Below are 20166 nucleotides of genomic sequence, written 5' to 3' on the forward strand. Positions count from 1 at the left end.
CTGATGCCTACCTAATGCTGTGATATTTCCCCCTCACACAGACATACTCCACAGCCTTAACTGGATAATATGGGTGGAGGTCCATTTGCACCTGCGAGCAGCCAGCTGTGGTGACAGGTGCAGGGCATGGAAGGCGGCATGTCCGGGTGCAGGTGTAGCTGCAGGGCGGTGAAGGGAGCAGGTCCTCAAAGTAAATGTGGGGGGTGACTCAATGTGTAGGTCCCTTCAGTTCCTGATGCTTGGAAAATGTACACACTTCTCTTGTCAAAGTGGTGACCATCTCACTGCCTGCACTTCCATGGAGGGAAGACACTGGTCCTAGGTGTGTGGTAACTTGGGGTTCATGTAAAATGCACATCCTGAAGGTGGTGGGTTTGGAGCCAGGATGAATCTGCCCTCCTGTTCACAGCTCTGCCCCAGGATTCCTCGGATCTGGATGAAGTCACTCTCCCTGTTGACTCAGACGTGCTTGAAGCTGAGCTAAAGAACACCTTACCCCCTAGTCTGGCTTGCCTAGCTTTCAGGACTTGGCAATGGAAATGACTGACCTCTGGTCTCACTTTTCTACTTTTTAGTGCGTGTGGTGAAGATCCAGATGCAGGAAAGCCTGACCTTGCTGAGGAAGCCCTGCCTCTCCCACTCCACCTGAAGCTAAGAATGCTGCACAGTCTTGGGAAGGTCTGAGCCTGGTTGCTCTCAGTTCTTCCCAGCGTGGATGCGTTCCTGCCTTTCCCAGCCTGCAAGAATCAGAGGGCGCTGTGCAAGCACACTGAGCCAAGGCCCAGTGGTGATGGTGGCAGCAGTGGTTGGCCATGGATGAGGCTGGTGGCCCTGAGGTATCCCTGTCCTCATCTGCTCCCTCTTAGGGCCTCGACCTTCCTTAGAGTCCCTGTGGGTTGAGAGGTCCCTGAACTCAGTTGTGGGAGTTGTGGCTGCAAGGCCTTGAAGGTATCTGGAGCAAGTGTGGGCCGGGTGGCTGCCAGCTCTAGGTGCTCTGTGGAAGCCCAGGCCTCTGAAGGCCTGTCACTTCCTTGGGGATTCAGGTTGTGAGAAAATCTGATTGACTTGGGCTGCGGGGTGGTCACTTTCATTACCTGTGATGGGGGCAGGGCAGGGCAGTGGGGAGCACTGTAGCCCCTTGCAGAAGATCCAATGTTCTGCTCCATCTTTGGTTAGCTGGGATTCTGACAGAGAAGGCAGTGCAGGGTTTGTGGTGCAGGAGGAGGTAGCCAGCAGGGTGGGTCCCTGTTTTCCTCCTGACTAACAGGGTGCATGCTGTGTGCCCTGCTATCCTGGTGCATATGCACACCTGGTCTGTGTGTGTGTGCTTTCATGGGTCAGATGTGTGGGGTTTGAAATTTTGTTCTTAAAAACCAACTAAACCGATTAACTAAATCAAGTGAACAAGCCAAAATCATTGGTTAATTAATTAAATCAGCTTATTGATTGAATTAATTAACTTCTTAGAGCAGATGTGTGAGAATCTGAGAGGCCTGCAGGAGGCAGGCCCTGGAAGCTGACTAGGAAGCCTGACTGCCAAAGGCCTGGTGAGCAGTGACAGTGATCAGAAGCTGAGAAGATGTGCCTGTCGTTTGTAGCCCTGCACATGAGGGAAGAGCTGTCAAAAGTCAGAAAGAAGGACTTTGAGCACTTGCTGATGGAGGTGATGCAGATCTGGGACTTTCTGCTCAGGATCCTCAATCAGGAAGTCCTGGAGAGTTGCTCCAAGTTGAAGATTGTCAACAAATTGAGTCTCCCTGCATCCCTAGTGGGCATCAGCTCGGGGGTGTGTAATTCATTCATTGCTGGTTCACCCTAGATGAGCAGCTACTAAGTAACTACAAGTGACTAGAAAGGATAGTTAAGTATTGGTGGGTACTGGGCAGAATTGGGCTGCTTTCTGAAGCACCTGCCGTGGCCTGTCTCTCTCTCTCTCTCTCTCCCTTCTTCTGGCTCCCCTACCCATCAGAGCATGTTTAGGTCTTTACTAATTGGAGAAAATGAGGTCCTTTCCTTGCATAAATGAAGGACGTTGCTATGTGGACATCTGGCGTGGAGTTACTGGCTGGGCCATGTGTAGTGCAGGCTTTGAACTCACAGTGGAGCTGATGTGAGAAATAGTCTTCCAGGATCCTGCTGACATTGGAGATTACCCTAAGGGAGGTTTGGACCTGGCCTCTCTGGGATGGAAGTAAGATGAAAGTGGTCTTTTGTGGTTAAGGCTACTTTACCAGGCACTGTTTGACAGGCCCCCCCCCCCACCCTGGAGTGTCGGTCTGGGCAAGGAGATGTCAGGGGTCAAGAGTGTGAGTTTCTGGGTTGAGCAGGTGAATGAGCCTACCAGCATGAAGCCAGAGGTAGAATGTTGGTATTGCTATGCGACAACAGCCTTACGCTCTAGGGGTCAATTTTCTTCTTTTTTTTTTTACATTTTATTATTATTATCATTTTGTGATACAGTTCCATATTCCCTTATCCCCTCCCCAATTCCCTCCCCCCCCCACCTAGTTCCTCTATATCATTACTAATATACAGTTCTTCATACACAGTCATATGTCCATCATTGTGGGCATGTCAATGGTAGAGTCCAGAATCCAATACTCAAAATATAGAGGACATAATATAATAAATTGCATTAACCCAAAATAATCATTCAATCACCCTTGACTCTAATAGAGAACCTTTATTTTAATCAGTTCAAAGATGGAATAAATTTTCTTCAGGTATGGTGATAGCAATATAATTTCTTTTTTTTTTAAAAGATTTATTTTTATTATTTTTTCATTGGAAAGGCGGATATACAGAGAGGAGAGACAGAGAGGAAGATCTTCCGTCCAATGATTCACTCCCCAAGTGAGTGCAACGGCCGATACTATGCCGATCCGAAGCCAGGAGCCTCTTCCGGGTTTCCCACACGGGTGCAGGGTCCCAAAGCCTTGGGCCGTCCTCAACTGCTTTCCCAGGCCACAGGCAGGGAGCTGGAAGGGAAGCGGGGCAGCTGGGATAGAACCGGCGCCCATATGGGATCCCGGGCGTGCAAGGTGAGGACCTTAACCACTTGCGCCACCGCGCCGGACCCATGTGATAGCAATATAATTTCTTAAGAAACAATATGCAGCAAGAAAGAATATGCAGCATCTGCTAAAGTTATGAAACAAGAATGAAAATTAGATGATCATGCTCTGGGAATCCCTAGTGCAACACACACCTGTTTGTGTGTGTCCAAAAAGTCTCTGAAATACAAGCCAGAAACACATGATGGTTCTCTGAGGAGAGTATGCTCCTTGGATTAGGAATGCAAAAACTTACACTGGTGTCCTGGTATATGTCAGTGTCAGTCTGTACTCACACTGACATTGCAGAGGTTACCATTTTCCACACAAGCAAAAGTTACCAGAAGTAAACACTGAATCTCTTTCCACTGATGCTTAGCAGTGTATCCCATGCCCAGAACATGAGTACCCAAATATGGAGAGAAGTTACTGCCTCCCAAATTGGTGATCTGTCTGGTGTTGGAGGATTCACAGGGGACAGCTCAGGCCTCCATGAGAGTATCCCTCACTGTTACTACAGTTGTGGTGTTGGGAGTCTTTGTGAAGCCCTGAGATATGTTCATCATCAAGGCCAACAACCAGACACTCAGCTACACCTGGCTCAGTGCACTAGTACTCTGCCTCTTTTTTTTCATTGGTTGTTCCAACACTGTCACCTGCCTCCTGCAGTAAATTACACTTGGACTCATGTTCATAGAGGCTGCTCCTGCCGTGCTGGCCAAAACCATCACTGTGGTTCTGGCCTTCAAGGCCATGAAACCTGGAAGGACCATGAGGCGATTGCTGGTGTCAGGAGCCCAAACACTGTCATTCCTGTCTGCTTGCCAATGCAACTAATTACCCATTGTATCTGTTTGTGAACATCTTCTCTCATTGTTGATACAGACACATATGTTGAACACTGCCACATCATCATAAATCTGCAATGATGGCTAAATCATTACCTTTAACTGTGCCCTGGGATACCTGAACACTGAGGCATCTGGAAGCTTCATCGTGGCTTTCTTTGCCAGAAACCATAAGACGAGTTCTGTGTGGGGAATTGCCCTCAAGCCTTTCTTCTACTTGGTGGACATGACTTACAACTTACCTCCCTATATATTGAGGCAGAATTTCCAGGCTGACACATGGAACACAACTTCCAACATGACTAGAAGATCAAGGGGAATACATGTGGAACATGACCTCTGACCAGAAAGGGAAATGGACATTTCATGAAGTTCCTGGCTCCTGTCATCAGATAAACATAACTCTGGTTGTTGTGGAAACTTGGGGAGTGAACCAGTGGACATAAGATCTTTCTCCTCTCTGTATATCTGCCCTCCAAGCAAAAATCAATACATTTTGGCCTTGCCATTGTAACCTACCCACTAAAGTCCTTGCCTTGCATGCCCATTATTCCATATGTGCACTGGTTCTAACTCCAGTGGCCTTGCTTCCCATCTAGATCCTGCTAGTACCCTGAGAAACAGTCGAGGAGAGCTGAAAGGTTTGTGACCCTGCAATCATGCAAGAGACCCAGAGGAAACTACACACTCCTGCTGTGTATTGGCTCAGCTAATGCTACTGAAGCCATTATGGGGCATGAATCAGCAGACAGAATATCTGCCTCTCTGTCTCTCCTCCTCCCTGTATATCTGACATTACAATAAAAAAATAAATTTTTAGAAAAGATTTTAAAAATATGTCTTAAAAAAAAATCTTGAACAACCAAGCTCTCAGATTCTGTGGTTTCAATGAAACAAATAAAGGCAACTGCAATAATTTTCAGTCACTCATTTCTCAGTCTATAAAAGCTTGATACTACAAATAAATGTTCTCTATTGACCATAAGTCAGTAGTCCATGTGTATGATTATCAGATCTGTGCACCCTCCACCCTATTCACAGCCAGGCAGCAAACAGTGACTTACCTCAAAATTGCCACATCTACATCCAAAAACAAACAAGAAAAAAAAAAACCAAAAATAATAACCATCCATATCATATGGAATGAAGAAAATCTGAAATCTTTTCTGCATGAAGACAAGGATGTCCACTTTAACCACTGTTGATACAGTACTGGAAGCTATAGCAGGAGTAACTGGGGAAGGGAAAAGTGAATACAGAACATCAGCTTTATAAAGGTGGAAGTGAAAATGGCCATTATTTAAGGTGACATATAAAAAATCAAACTACTGGGAAGTTCTTTGAAACTCAAAAACATCAAAGGATGGTATTATGGCACAGCAAGTAAAGACTGCCTGTGACAAGTGTCCTTGCTGTTTCAAACAAGCTTCCTGAAAATCCAACCTGGTACAGCATGTGGTGAAAGCACAAGTGTTTGTGCTGATGTCACCCATGTGAGACTCAGCAGAGGCTCCTAGCTCCTGGCTTCAGCTTGGTCAGTCACAGTCACTGGGACCTCTTTACTTCTTTATCTAATGGCGGGAAGAAGCTCCTGGATCCTGGCTTTAGCGTGGGTAACCCCAGCCATTGTGGCCATCTAAGTCATTGTCTAATGGCTGGAAAGTAATCTCTCAGTTTCTTGCACTCTCTCTGTTAACTCTGACTTTAAAATAAAACTCATGATCCATCCTTTAAAAAGAGCTGATAAACTGACTTGCTAAATTATCAGGACACAAAACAAACATTTTAAAAAGACTTTTTATTTACCAATAATTATCTTTTCTAGGGACAATCGATGAAAAAATGCCATTGACATTAGTTCCAAACATCCTTAAGCATAAATGTAATCAAATGAATGAAAGTCACTCAGCACCAATGAAAGGCATCACTAAGGATGGAGAGAGAGTTCTTATCCATGCCCATGCTATCCAGAATCAATGAAATACCCATTACAGGAGGACATTTCACTGACTCTAAAAAACTAAAGTTAATTCCAGGCAGGGGTTCGGAAAACACTTGAATGCATTATAGACAGGCTTACAGGAGCTGCCATAATCTCATGTCAAAACTCTGCTGTTGATTTGCAAATTCCTGAAACCCTCCACCCTCACCCAATGTGAGCATCAGTCTATACATGCCTGATGCTCAAGAAACCTCAAGATTGTAGCACAAATGTTTGCTTGTTGGCTCCGTGTACCATGTCTATCAGTGCTGGACAGCAAACAATCTATTAAATTCTTAATCATGTTAAAAAAAAGAGAGCGTGGAACAGAGAAGAGCTGTTAGGAGAAAGGATTGGGTATCTCTCTCTCTCCCCTTTTGTAAGGCACCCCATCCTCCTGGCTTTCTCTCTGGAGGTGCTTTCCCCTTTCCTCTCCCTTCCCTGCTTATCTGGTCCCTTCGTAAAGAAACTTTTCTGTATGTAACAGATTCCTGGCTTTTTTTTTTTTAAATATATATATACTAAACTGAGAAAAGAATCCACAGGGCATTTCTGGTAACAGAGGACAGCTGTGAAAGCCAGGCCAAAGCCTCCCTCGAAAAGCCAGCCTGTGAGGCACTGCACAAAGCCAAAACCTGTGAGGCAGGCCAGACCCAGCCCCATGTACCCCACAGCCAGCCTCAGAAAAACCCCGCTCTTGGGCCTCTTCCACTTTCGACCTCTCTGGGGTCCTCCCACCTGTGACTAGCAGCTCTTAGCCGCCTTACCAAGAGATGCTCACTCAGCAAGACCCTTCCTGAGAGGAAGTGCCTGAGCCCCAGAAAAGTAGCAGCACAAGATGGCACCACACATGGGCAGCAGTGATTATCCAAAACAAAACCAAGTTGTCCAAGAACTTACTGCACAAAGGGGATTGCACTTGGAAACCAAGAAACAACTTGAAGAAGGAAAGAAAATCATTAGTGAAGAACACTGGTACTTGGATTTGCCAGAGCTAAAAGAAAGAGAGTTACATAATAGAAGAGCAGAGCTTCCTGTTGTGTGAAGATTTTCTCTATGGAAGAATGTCATTTAGAGGATTTAATTCTGAGGTTGAGAAATTAATGCTTCAAATGAATGCTAAGAGCACAGCAGAAGAAGTTGAAGATGAAACAGTGGAGCTTGATGAATCAGATGAAGAAATGGCTAGAAGATAGGACACCTTGGTTGGGATGATTGGAAAAAGTTTGCCAAGAAGATAGACCATGCCAACTATGAAGAAGATGAGAATGAAGACATGAAGCCCATCCAGACAAACAAAAATGTTCCTGAAGCACCAAGATTCAAGTGGACACCCCAAGTTACAGCTCAGGGAGTAACTCACTTTGGGACACTTCTGGTGGTGTCTCTATGGTGATTCACACTTCAGTATTTATTGGTGAAGAGATGTGTCATGTTTTTGAAAACATGTTGTTTTTGAAACACGTGTAGTGGATGTTATACATCCTTTTCTCAGTGATGTTCATCATGAGTAGGTCCCTGAACTCAGTCTTCCCGCATCCGTAGGTACCGGCTCCTTGGAGGATTTTTTTTAACCTCAGCTGGTTTGTTTGTTGGTTAAACTCCAGTACCTGCCCTTGAATTGACTCATAAACTTTTCCACCAATGTTTATGTTTTATGTTACCAATCATGTGAAGTCAATTCATGCATACATTTTAAAATCCATCTGTTACCTGTAAAAATATTGAAAACAAACAGCTTCTCCAGCCTTTAGATTTTGCATGCTGTCAGGTTAGTTTATGGTGGAAGAGGTTTGGTTTAAAGCAATTACTGTAACATTTGATGTATTATAAATGCCTATTTTCACATTTAACATTTTTAAAAATAAATAAAAAGCTAGATGGGAAAAAAAGAAAGGAGGAAGGATTGAAGTAAAAGGATGAGACCTAATTATATCATAAATGATATAAACATATTAGTATTAGTATTAGTATCATAAATGATACTAACCTTGTAAACAAGGTTAGTAAACATCGTAAAACTCATGTAAAGCCACACAAGACAGAATATCCAGAGAAATTCTGACAGAGAAATCAAACCAGTGGCATGACAGGGAAATCATTCATACCCCACTAACAATCTCACTGTCATCATTCCCCATCACAATTGTTGATGTCACTGAGAATGGTGTCAGTTTATGCAATATACCCATTTTAACATATTCTTTTCTACATTGTCAAATATATGAAATTACTAAATAACAACTACTGATAAAGTAATGCTGACTCTAGAATCCCATTTTTGTAGGCACCATAATGCTCATGATCACTTCACGGATGATCATATTTTCTGAATGTTTAAATGATGGATAATGCCAATAGGGCAAATTATATCCTAAGCTATATGCACTCATAATATTCCTGTTCTTCTGTGAGCAATGAGAAAGATCTTATATACCAAATGTAGATTTAGATATTAAAATATCATATGAACAGTATATTCTGCACTGTAACAAGCTCTGCCCCAGGTAAAATGTGAAAATAAGGTGCACAAAAATACCCAGTCACCAAAGATTTCAGATAAGAAGCATCAATTTACACAATATATCTAATAGGCAGATCCATGGAGACAAAAGATGTGTTAGTGTTATCTAGGGCAAGAGGAAGGTGGAAGGATGAGAGTACACTGAAAATGGGGATAATTTGAAGGGGCAATGAAAGCCTCCTAGTTTCTTGTCACTAAATAATTTGTAGGAAGCACCAAGAGTTTTATGACAGAGCATGACCTCCTAATTGCATATAAATAGCCCTATTTTCTCTCTGAGAAAAATGAGGCAAATGTATTAAATAATAATGCTTCTTACATATTACTTACAACCACTCATAACTAGAATCACCAGTGTCACTGTAAACATTATATACTGAGTCACAAGCAAGGGCCATTCTCCCAAAATAAAACTTGGTCAGCATAAAACACTAACATGGTGTTAGAGGGAAAGACACTCCCATTATATTGTTAGCTGCCTATCATAGACCGTCTACCACAGTTCTGCATATCACAGGACTGACCTGGGTCAAGAGCGAGATCTTTCTAAGACATGACAAACACAAAGTGAAGGTGGGCAGACATGCTTCAGCTGGATGACAGCAGTGGAGTGGAAAGTTTATAGTGTAGCCTAGGGTTCTCATCTGGGGGCCATGAATAAGACTTTCAGGTACAGCAACATTAGCACACACACCACTATTGAATTGATCAAGATGCCACGACTCTATACTCAGGCTTGCATATGAAGGATAACCAGATCATTTTTCCTTCTGGCTCCATGTAGCAAAGGAAGAAAAACCCAGCAGGCTCCAAGTGCACATCTCTGACTGAGAAGATTCTAAGCCCAGGCTGTGGATGGTACACAGAACAGGACAACAAAGGAAATACGACTTGATCAAATGTAAACGACATGTACGCTGGATGCACAAGAGATACAGTCCCAGACTTACTCAGCCATTGCAATCTGTCCCATATCACCCCAAGTACTCACACATACTGCTTCACATTTTGGCATTTACACTTGGACTTTTTCCAATGGCAAAAATCTCAGGATGTAATATTAACAAGGGTATCAACCAAACAGCATTTCATTCACATCCAATACTAATGGTAATAATTTCCTCCATGAATTCGCTGGAGCTCTTCTTTCTTTTTTTTTATGATGTATTTATTTTTCATTACAAAGTCAGATATACAGAGAGGAGGAGAGAGAGGAAGATCTTCCGTTCGATGACTCCCCAAGTGACAGCAACGGCCGGTGCTGCACCGATCCAAAGCCAGGAATCAGGAACCTCTTCTGGGTCTCCCACACGGGTGCAGGGTCTCAAGGCTTTGGGCCATCCTCCACTGCTTTCCCAGGCCACAAGCAGGGAGCTGGATGGGAAATGGAGCTGCCAGGATTAGAAGCATTGCCCATATGGGATCCCTGCGCATTCACGGCGAGGACTTTTAGCTGCTAGGTCACTGGGCCCTGGAGCTCTTCTCTCTTGTGACAGCGTAGGAAGTGATTAGGAGTGCATATGGCATTGCACCACCTTCTCCCACATCTGCATGTTCCCACTGCTGTCCTCTGGTGAGAACTTCCCATGTGCTGGTTCACTGTGTTGCTTTCCACCCACACTAGCAGTGAGCTTGCTCTGAAATGGAGCAGGACTCAGCCAGCTCTGCTGTTACATGTGATTGTCTCCTGAGGAGACGTAATCCCCAGAGTCACAAAGAGCACTCCTGAGTGTGTCTCTCCATCTATCTATCTATCTATCATTCCCTTTTCTTAAATATTTTCCCTATGGTCTGGTGTCATAGCCTAGTGGCAAAAAGTCCTGGTCTTGTGTGCACTGGCTTTCCATATTAGTGCTGGTTTGTGTCCTGCTGGTCCTGCTCCCCATCCATCTCACTGTTTGCTTTCCTGGGAAAGCACACCAGCAGTGTCTGGTCGGGTTGGACATCAGCACAGCAGACCTAAGTGCACCTCTGGCCCAGCCACAGATTGCTCCACGTTTGTTCCCCTGTTGGATCTGTTTCTGTCACAGGAGCTCTCCAACTAACAGGTGACTCCAGGAGACATTCAGCACAGGCATGGAAGGTGAAGGAGCCAAGGAGAGGGTTGCACAGGACTTGAAGGCAGATAGGATCATGAGGGAAGAAGAATGTGGTGCAACTCCTGTAGAGGAGAATGAGGAGCCTGGTAGTGTGGAACTTTCCATGTTGCATCATGTGTTTACTGCAAGTCCTACCCTCTCTCAAATTCCTTGGGACCCCTATTTGTGCTTCATGATAGTCCTTGAAAATATAAACTATTGTTTCCTTGGTTTTTATTCTTCATTTATTTTCCTTCCTTCCTTCTTCCCTCCTCCCTCCCTCCCTCCTTCCCTCCTTCCCTTCCTTCCTCCCTCCCTCCTCCCTCCCTCCCTCCTTCCCTCCTTCCCTTCCTTCCTCCCTCCCTCCCTCCCTCTCTTCCTCATTCCTTATTATTTTCTTCCTTCTTTCTTTCTTTCTTTCTTTCTTTCTTTCTTTCTTTCTTTCTTTCTTTCTTTCTTTCTTTCTTTCTTTCTTTCTCTTTCCCTCCCTCCCTTCCTTCCTTCCTTCTTCCTTCCTCCCTCCCTTCCTTCCTTCCTTCCTTCCTTCCTTCCTTCCTTCCTTCCTTCCTTCCTTCCTTCCTTCCTTCCTTCCCTTCCTTCCTTCCTTCCTTCCTTCCTTCTTCTTCTTCATCATGGTACATCTTGGATTTCCCTTGTGACAAGAACACTTGGAATCGAATTTATAGTAGATACATGGATGAGGCAGGACAGCATGTGTTGTGGGTTCACTTTCCACTCAAGGGAATCCCAGTGACCCTAACCTTTCAACTCAGGCTCACAAATGAAGAGGTACAAAGCAGCTCCACCTGTCATGGAGGCATGTGCTATGGTGTAGACAAACCACCTCAGTGGCAGCATGATGGACTTGTGAAAATCCATTGTAAGACTGGAGGAGAGAAGAGTGTGGAGGGGAGGGAATTTGGAGAGGGAAGGGATACCCCAGTGTCTATTAAATAATGTGATAAAGCAACAATAAACAATCTAGTAGATTAGAACAGAGAAAAAGAGTAGGCTTCCTTTTCCTTGCTCTATGAGGACTGGGTTTTGATGTGGCATTGTGCAACAAGCCACCACTTGTGACATTGGCCTCTCCTATTGCAGTGCTGGATTGAGTCTCAGTTACACTTGTAGCCATCTAACTCTTGGGAGAGCAGCTGGTGATGGCCCAAGTGTTAGGGTCTCTGCCATCCTTGGAGACACCCACCAAGTTCATTCACTGCGGGCACAGCATCTTCCAGACTTGCTTAATGGAATTGCTATGGTATGGCACACAATGAGTATGTGCGTGTAAGCACAGGAACTGACACCCAGAAGAGGCTGGTGCGGTAGTGCCATGGGCATAGCAACCTCCTTGGATGCCAACCTGCCATACTAGAGCTCAAGGAACCTAAGGTGCTTGGTTTATATCCAGCCTCCTCTTAATGCACCAGAGAGAGGAGCAAGAGAATGCCCAATTATTGTGGTCACTCTTTGATGCTTTTTATCTTACTGTCTTTAGATTCATTCCTTGTCTTTAACTGTACAAATTTTGGGGAATAAACTTTAGGGAAATCTTTTTGTTGGCTGATTCTACTAGTGGCTTTCTGAGTTTCTTGTATTTTGGGATTCATATCATACTGAAGATATGAGATATTGTCAACTCTTAATTAATTTAGCAGATTCTCAATCATTACTTTCTTTTATTCAAGGAATCACTTTATTGCAAATATGTGCTCAGTTAATGGTATCCCATTTTTAGGTTTATATTTTTCCATTCCTTTAAATTCCTTTCTCTTTATTTTTCTCTGATTGCTCTTTTTAAAATCTTGTCTTCAGGATCAAAAATTAGTTTACTACGTATGTTACAGTTTGCTATTGAAATGCAAAATCATATTTTTTACCTCATTTATAGGAAATGAATTCTTCAACACTGTTTTTTTGTTGTTGTTGTTGTTGGAAAGGCAGATATACAGAGAGAAGAGACAGAGAGGAAGATCTTCCGTGCAATAATTCACTCCCCAGGTGAGTGCAATGGTCGATGCTATGCCGATCCGAAGCCAGGAGCCTCTTCCAGGTCTCCCACGCAGGTGCAGGGTCCCAAAGCTTTGGGCCGTCCTCGACTGCTTTCCCAGGCCACAAGCAGGGAGCTGGATGGAAAGCGGAGCTGCCTGGATTAGAACTGGCACCCATATGGGATCCTGGGCGTGCAAGGCAAGGACCTTAACCACTGCGCCACCGCACTGGGCCCAACACTGTTTTTTTTTTTTGTTTGTTTTTGTTTTTTTGTTTTTTTTTTTTTGTTTTAACACTGAGTTTTGATATAGCTTTCTGGAATTACATACATCATAGCATCACACTCTACATGATGAAAGTAACATTAGTAAAGGTGCTTTTTTTCTTTTTTTTTTTTTAAATTCACTTTAAAGTCAGAGGGAGAGAGAGTGTGTGTGAAATTGAAAATAAAAGAGAGAATGAGAGACATAGGGGCCAAGAGAATGAGAGAGAGGCTGAGAGGTCTTCCATTATTAGATTTTCTCCCCTGATGGATACAATACCTGCAGCTGTCCCAATCCAGAGCCAGCAACTTCCTTTGAGTCTTCCAAGTGACTGTATGTTCACAAGCACTTGGGCAATCCTCCATTGCAATACAAGGCACATTAGGATGGAACTTGAACAGATTGGCCAGACAAAAGCTGAATGGGTGTCCATGTAGGACATCAGCAAAAAGGTGGCAGTTTTGTCTGAATGCCACATTAAAAGCCCCAAATATACAAGGCTTTAGTTGTTCATTACAAGCTATTTAAATATTTCATTTTTAAAGTTTGGAATCTATTGATTGTCCAGACATGTCTTACTATTTCTGTGCATATTGGAAGAGTTCAAATAATGTTTTTGAAACATTTTTCTAATTGGTTGTGAGATGTCTTTTGTAATATTAAAACAAATTCTTGTAAAAACATAGAGATGGCATTGTGATGCAATGTGTTAAGCCCTTAGTCTTGGCATCACATGTGGGCACACCTTTAAGAACTGGCAACATTACTCCAGATCTACCTCCCTGATAATACAACTAGAAAAAAGGCTGAATATGCTTCGAGTGCTTAGGACTCTAAAGATTAATGGGAGACCCAGAAAAAACTCCAAGCTCCTAGATTCATGCTGGCACAGATTCACCTGTTGCGGAATTTTGGAAAGTGAAGCAGCAGGTGGAATATTTATCTCTGCTTCTTTTACTCTGTCTGAAATTCTGTCTTTCAAATTAATAACAGTCATAATAACAAGCTTTTTTAAAAAAAGAAACCAAAGAACAATTTTCTTGTAATATTCTAAGTATGAGTTTATTTCCCCCATATTGTTTTCTTCTTCAGATTACAGTGTAAATTTTTTTCTGTGATAAACTTTTTACACATATAGGAATTCCTCCCTTCCCTTCTACTTCCTCTCCCAACAGTGTTTCTTTCCCACCATTTCCCCCTTATTATCACAATTTTATGGTTCTTTAGCAACAGTTAACATTCTGCTCATTGAATGTACCATGTCAATGTAGGTATAGACAAAGATAGAAAATCTATATATGTCAAAACATTTTTAATGTGATCATTTCCATTGTACAGTTAATATGTGACAATATATGTGCACACTTCTTTACCCATAAATCTGGTAGGTTTGTATTTTGCAAGAAGGTTGCCTTACACCAAAGAGAACATATGGCACTTGTCCTTTTGGGATTGACTTATTTCACTGAGCATAATGGTCTCTAGTTGGGATCATTTTACAATTGCAACCAATAGAATTACGTTCTTTATAATGGCTGTGCAGTATCCCAAGGTAAAATGCATCATAATTTCTTTATCCATTTCTCTTTCAAAGGACATGCATTGTTTGCATGTCTTCACTATTATGGATTATGCTGCTATAAATGGAAAGTCATATTTCACTTTCTCATATGCAGGTTTCACTTCAGTTGGGTGTATGGGAATATGTATCCGATAGCTGGGCCATACATTCAATAAGTTTTCAGTGCACAGTGACATACATAGTGACTGCCCTAGTACGTAGTTGAAACAACAGGGAAGTAGGGAACTTACTACCACATTCTGGCCAGCAGGTGGTAGACGTAGATTTCTGAGTGTAGACCATTCTCACTGGAGTTAGGTGGGATCTCAATGTGGTTTTTATTTGTATTTTCCTAATAGCTAGGGAGCCTGAGTATTTTTCATATGTCTATTATCTGTTTGAATTTGTTCTTTTGACAAAACTGTTGTGTTGGTTGCCTCCTCATTTCCTTTGCTATCCAGAGCTTCTAGGTTTGTGTTCATCTAATTTGTATAGTTTGGCTTTGACTGCCTATGTTTTCAGTGATTTTTCTAAATCTTTGCCAATGGCTGTATCTCAAGGAATGCTTCCTATGTTTTGGTCTAATATTTTGATGATTTCTGAGGTTCCTCATTTAAAGCTGATTTTGTGTAAGTGGGGGTAGGGAGAGAACTTGTTTTGTACTTCTAAAAGTAGATATCCAATTGTCCCAACAGAAGTGTTTGAAAATGCTAAAATTGGGACCGGCAGTGTGGCCTAGTGGCTAAAGTCCTTGCCTTGAACGCCCCGGGATCCCATATGGGTGCCAGTTCTAATCTCGGCAGCTCCGCTTCCCATCCAGCTCCCTGACTGTGGCCTGGGAAAGCAGTCAAGGACAACCCAAAGCCTTGGGACCCTGTACCCATGTGGGATACCCGGAAGAAGTTCCTGGATCCTGGTTTTGGATCAGCATAGCATCGGCCGTTGGGCTCACTTGGGGAGTGAATCATCGGACGGAAGATCTTCCTCTCTGTCTCTCCTCCTCTCTGTATGTCTGACTTTCCAATGAATAAACAAATCTTAAAAAAAAAAAAGAAAATGCTAAAATTTTCCCTCAAATATTTTAAATTATGTTGTCAAAGATTAGTTGACTGTGCCTGTGTGAAATCACTTCTGCCGTTTCTATTCTGTTCCACTGATCTTTGTCTGTGTTTGTGCTATTACCACACTGTGTTGATTACCACTGTCATGTCTTAAAATCTGAAATCGTGATTTCCCCAGTTAAATTTTATTCTTCAAGATGGTTTGGTTGGCCTAGTGCAATTGTCCAATGAATTAATCCTCTGTCTTTCAAGTTCTGGGATCCCATATGGATGCTGGTTCATGTCCCAGAAGTTCCATTTCCCTTACTGCCCCCTACTTGTAGCCTTGGGAAAGTAAGGGAGGATGATCCAAAGCTTTGGGACCCTGAAGCCATGTGGGATACCTGAAATAAGCTCCTTGTACCAGGCTTTAAATCAGCTCAGCTCCAGCCATTGCCGCTTTTTGGGGAGTAATTCAGCACATTGAAGATCTTTCTCTGTCTCCCCTCCTCCCTGTAATTCTGCCTTTTCTATAAATATAAGAGTAAAAATCTTCCTTCTGTTGGTTCACTCCTCAAGTATCCACAGTAGTTCAAACTGAGCCAATCTGAATCCTGGTGCCAGGAGCTCCTTTCAGATATCCCAAATGGCTGCAGAGTGCAAAGGATTTGGGCAATTCTCCAATGCTTTCCAAAGCCTCAAGGAGAGGAATTGATGGAAATTTGAGCAGCCAGGGTATGAACCAGTGCTCATGTAGAATCCTGGTGCTGGCAAGTTGAGGTTTTAGCCACTGAACCATCATACTGGGCCAATAAATGTTTAAAACGTTTTTAAAATAGGATTAGCTATTTGCAATCTCTTATGTTTCCAGATGAATGCTTGCATCATTGTTTCCATCTCTGAAAAGAACATTGAGATTTTGATTGGGACTGTATTGAATCTAGATATTGCTTTAGTAATACAGCCATTTTGATTGTTAATTCTGCCAATCAAGGAAGATGACAACTTTCCACATTTTATGTCATCTTCCTGTCATCTTTGATGTAGCCAAGCAGCACCTTGTTCTACATATCAGAAGTGAAAAAGAAGATCCATAATTCTTCTTTTCAGTAGATCCTGTGTGAAAAAATGACCACAATTCACCGTTTTTCCACACATCCATGGGAAGAAGCACCTCTAAGGGAATTAGGAAATAAACACAGCCAGATTCAAATGGCCTGATGTGAGAGAGTGAAAGACATGAACTCAGAGTCTGAATGTCCTAATTGAAAGATTGAAAGAAATACTGTATTTGTCTCTTCCCAGTGTTTTTTTCTGGAAGTTGTCTGCCACAACAGCTGTGTCTGACATCCCACAATCAAATTTCTAACAGAAAAAGTTTGTCCAGAACCATGTTGAAGGTGCTTATAAGTCATAAAGAGAGAAGGACAGAAGACTACAGACAGACTGGTTAATGAATGTGGAGTATTGGCTGGGAGAAGCAAGTTCTGCTATTCCATCACTCAGTGACTACAAATGAGGATAATGTATTGCATATTAAAAAATAATAAAATGCTAGTAGACAGGCAAGGCTGCAGCATCCAAAAGCAAAGGTCAAGACAGGTGAGGGGCTTTGCTGAACTGTGTCAGAGCAACCATTGGCATGTTTAAGGTCTTTAGCTGGGAACAGGCCTGGTTGAGGAGCTAAGAGAATGCCCTGTGGGGTTGTGGTTCCCACTGGTAAGCATGAGAGCCAGAATAGACTATGATCTGGTGTGAACATGACTGCAGTATCTCTCTGCAAGGTTGGGGACTGGTGTGCCAGACTGGGATAAACTCCAGCACCTACTGGTGCTCATGAGAATCAGGGTAGGTGTAGGACAGCCTGGGCAGAGAGCATAAATGAGCTAGGTCTGGGAGTGCAGCAGGTGTAGCTGGGCTGTAACACCCACCAGTGAGAATCGGAATGGGTGTGAGCTGGTCAGGCAAGGCCACTGTTGCTGCTAGGACAGGAGGTGGACTAAATCAGGCTGGGCCATGGACCCACCCTTGCACATGACATCTGGCATTGGGAGGGGTTTTGATGGAGGAACTTGGGTAATCCCTCTGTCAGTATGCAGCTCCTCCACATGAGTGCAAGAAGCAAGGCAAGGGACACCTTATTCTTGAGCAACTCAGACCAGGCCAGGTCACAGTACCCACCGGCATACAAATGGCTCATGTCTTGGAGAGAGCCAAGCTGAACCAGTTCTTATCACCCACTGGCAGAGCCAAGAACTAGAACATAGTGCAGGACATGTTGGATTGGGCCATGACAGCGGCCAGTTCATGTGAGGGCTGGGACTTGGGGCTAGCTGGGCTGTGCTAGGTTGTAACCTTTACCAGCATGAGCTGAAACTAAGAATGGCAAATGCAGAGGTGAAGCAGGCCATTCCAGACTGGCCCACAGCACCCAGCTAGCACAGTTGAGATCCAATGGGAGGGTCTGAGCACTGTAGGGGGCTGCAGGGGCCTCCCCTGCAGGGCCACTGCTCCTACTGGTGAATATAAAAGCTGAGATCAGGGGCAGAACAAGCTTGACAATGCTACAACACCTATTGCCCTCATGTGAGCTGGGTTAGTGATAAAGCCAGGCTGTACCTACTGGTGCATGCATAAGCCAGAGGGTGAGGGTTGATTTGGCTTTGCTGCAATATCAGCTGGCAAGTGCTGGTACTGGGGGCAAATCTTGCCAAGGTTAACTGCAGAATCACCTGGAGAGCACAAGATCTGGGAGTGGGAGTGGGCCAGTAGGGAAACTGTGGGCACCGCTCTCTTGGTTGGCCACTCCCACTGGTGAGCATGAGAACCAGGGCTGGGGAAGATATCACTAGATAGAGAGTGGCACCCACCGGCACAAGTGTGGGCTGGAAAGTATGGCTGGTTGGGTTGAACTAGGCTTCAATTCCCATTGACATGTTTGAAAGTTTAATGGGATGTGGGACAGACTAGACCAGTGTGCTGTACATACTGGCAAGCACAGGAAACAGCAGGGGGTGGGCCAAGTATGGGTTCTTGGGTGTCACTCTGACTAGGCTACATCACCCTCTGGTATACACAAAGCTGAGTGTGTGGTTTTGTGTGGTATACACAAAACCCAGGATCGGGCTGGGTTGCAACACCCATTGGTTTGTGTGAAAGACAGGGCTGGAGATAAAACTGACCCACCAATTGAAACCACTAGTGTATGTAGGCTGATGTGGCCAGCAGACTAAGCCAGACCCTGAATTGGCAACCACACACAGGAATCAGATCTGGGATCACCTCAGATGAGGTTTCTTTAGGAATTCCACCAACTGAACCACTGGACTCAGAACTCTAACCATGGGGAGAGTTGCAGGTTCCATGGTCTGACCATGGAGTGCATGTGTCAGAGGTGGGCCTCCTCAGTGGCTTAAATGGAGCAGTCGAGGGCACACCCAGATGTATATGGAAGCTGTGGCAGTCCACTGGAGTTTGCAGAGGACTTCTGGTACCATAGCACAGGAAGGGGAACAGAGCAAGTTGAACAACTACCCCAGCAATGTCTTGACAGAGTATTTGGGCAAATGGAGACTCTGAGGTGGACTATGTCAGCCAGTAGATCCTGGAGGGATTTCATTGTGCTTGGAGTGGCAAGATCAACAACAATTCAGAACTTTTGAATTATCAAAACCACTTGAGTGGGACCCTCAGAGCATGCCCCACATTGGGGACCCTGAGATGACATCAGGTGGCAGTCTCCCATCCCAAGATACAGAGGTGGTTGGGAGGCTGAATGTGGCTTCTGCCCTTATTTCCCCTCTTCCCCCAAATACAGGAAAACAAGGGGGAAAAAAAGGATGTGGAAACAATGGTCTCACCCACTTTCCTCTAAACTTTGACCCTTCCCACCCCAATCAACTGTGTAAACATCATCAAAAATAAAATTTAAAAAAACCTGAGGACATTATTTTTTCTGAGGCATTTTTTCCTGAAAATAAAATCCTATTAAGTTATAGCATTGGTACATCTTTAAAGTAAGTGTTAAAGTAAACATATCTTCAGGGAATGAAATGTGAAACCACAAAAATATATAAAATTTAAAGAGGAAAAAAATACAATTGCTGGTTAGATTGAAGAGAGAACATAGACCCATCATGTCTTATTAGGAATTGCAATTTATGCAAACATTACATCTTAACTGTAGTACACAGAATATTCAAGAAGACTACATGTGATGTTCCTCTCTCTTATTCTCCAATCCCCAGGAGTTCATAAGCTAGAAGCTAGTGCCACAAGGAAAAAGATTTATGAAAGAATTGTATGGCTAACATTACAGAACTGTCACTCATTTGACACAATCACCCTGCTCAAAACAGGGCACTCCTTCTTCACTTGGGGCACCAACTTATTTGCTAAATTCCCTAAAGCCCCAGGCACCATATCTAGCAAGATGATAAGATTTCAACATTTTATCATGTAGCAAGTTAAAACTTGCTTATACACACTTATACATATTCTTCAATGATATAGAGACCCTTTACAACAACCCATTTAAGTATCCTTTTATTTATATCTATCCAAAGGCACAATGAATTAGAGAATAATCACATGGTAAGCCAATCATTAAAGATCTGAAGATGTTTTAAAAAGTAGAAGCTAAAAATAGGTGAGACAGCATGGAATGCATTAAAAATTCTACAAATTATTAGGTCATTGTTGCTTTTTTCCTGTTATGTGCTATGCTGTGTTGAATATTCTTAGCATTAGTCTTCCTGAAACAGTACTTTTGGTGAGCCTGAATATTGTAGGGAATATGATAAAACACAGCCTTAGAGCTTGGGCTT

The 20166-nt window shown here is 43.4% G+C and overlaps 1 pseudogene; it reads left to right on the forward strand.

Moving 5' to 3' along the window:
- Positions 1-812: 812 nt before the first annotated feature.
- On the forward strand, positions 813-7278 carry LOC121166945 (annotated as a pseudogene).
- The last annotated feature ends 12888 nt before the right edge of the window (positions 7279-20166 follow it).

This window comes from Ochotona curzoniae, unplaced genomic scaffold, assembly GCF_017591425.1.
Source record: "Ochotona curzoniae isolate NIBS_2020 unplaced genomic scaffold, NIBS_Ocur_1.0 patch265, whole genome shotgun sequence".
In the NCBI taxonomy this organism is placed as follows: Eukaryota; Metazoa; Chordata; class Mammalia; order Lagomorpha; family Ochotonidae; genus Ochotona; species Ochotona curzoniae.